The sequence below is a fragment of the Triticum aestivum genome, unplaced genomic scaffold (assembly GCF_018294505.1).
Source record: "Triticum aestivum cultivar Chinese Spring unplaced genomic scaffold, IWGSC CS RefSeq v2.1 scaffold49320, whole genome shotgun sequence".
Taxonomy (NCBI): domain Eukaryota; kingdom Viridiplantae; phylum Streptophyta; class Magnoliopsida; order Poales; family Poaceae; genus Triticum; species Triticum aestivum.
Genome location: NW_025226257.1, coordinates 30,092 through 31,743, shown reverse-complemented (window position 1 = coordinate 31,743; position 1,652 = coordinate 30,092).

Sequence of the window (1,652 nt, the reverse complement as noted above, 5' to 3'; positions counted from 1 at the left end):
GAGCCGAGCTTTAGTTTAAGATTGTTTATGGACCAAGTTAAACGAGTCAATCTCACGAGTACTCGTGTAACTCATTATGCTCGATACAGTAGATCAGCCACTCCTAATACAAAGAAAGATCAGCCACTAAACAGCCTACGTCCCAGGCGCACAACCCAAGGCCGAGCAGTTGAAGGCCTAGCCTCCTAGGAGACTCACGCGTTATAAGAAAATTACAATTGTTTAGTGATATATATGTTTAATATATACATAATCATTTTTATCATATTTGAGGGCTTTATGTTTATATCTTAAACGAGCTTAACAAGCTAAACGAGCCAGCTCGCGAGTTATACGAGTCGAGCCAATTTTGGGTTTGAGCTCGTTATAGTAATGAGTCGAGTCGAGTTTGCTCGTTAACGAAACGAGCTCGACTCGGCTCGAATTCCAGCCCTACAAGCAAGTGTCTGGCCTGGTTTCACCGTTCTACCTTTCAATGTAGTGAATGCCAAACTTTTCGAGGGAGGTATGAGTGTGAATTCTCCCTGACTACCGTCACGTGATTAATGGTGAATATTACCTTAAAGACGACTTGCGACTCGCTCTTGACGACCGTGTTCTGTCCGGAGGCATGTGATACACTACTAGGGAAAAGGCTATACACAAAATCTTACCAGCAGCGCTCCTCAAAGTATGACGCTACTGCTATTTAGCAGCAGCGCGTGCGAATAAAATGCGCTGCTGAAAGGAAAATAGCAGTAGCGCGTGCGCACTAAACCGCGCTACTGCTCTAATTGCCATGACCTCGCCGTCCAGCTAGTTATAGCAGTAGCGTCCTATATTGAACCGCGCTACTGTTATAGAAGTTAGCAGCAGCGCACTTCTGAAAAAATCGCTACTGCTAAGTTCAGCCTGTAAGTTTAGTCCCACCTCGCTCCGCGAACACGGTGTTTACCATCTTAAATATGTTACTTCTAAAACTATCACAACCAGTTGGTCTTCACTGAACTTTATGTGTAGAATTTGTGGCCGCAATATGAGTCCTCTCCGGTTCGTACCAGAGAGGACTCATATTGACAATTCAGATTGTACACAAAAAGATCATTGATGGCCAATGTATTTTTGCATCGACGTATTTTTGCATACTTATACTTAGCAATAGCGCTTTTAACTGCAAAGCGCTACTGCTAGTCCAACTTAGCAGTAGCGGGCAACACTGCACAACGCTACTGCTATTTGGATTAGCTGTAGCATGTTTTGGCAAATGCGCTACAACTAACCCTACTTTATCCCCACGCGCATGACCGACCCTCTCTCTCACTCACTCTCCCCCTCTCAGTCACTCTCGCCCGCGCCGATAACCGTCGTCGTGCGTCGCCGCCGCCGCCTTCGTCCGTCCGCCGCCGAGGTACTCCCTCCTTCCGTCCCTCCTCCTCTCACCGCGCCCTACTCTCTCCTCCTCGCACCGCGCCCTCCTCCCTCCGCCTGTGGGCGCCCCTCCTCCCTCCTCCACCGGCAGCCCTCCTCCCACGGTCCTCGACCTCACCGCCGCCACCCGAGCCCGCCCAGCACCGCCGCCTCCCGATCCCGATCCCGCCCTCGCCGCCCCTACCTCTCCGTCGCCCCCACCCCCTTTCTCTCTGCTTAGTTAGTACTATATGTTATTTAGTAGT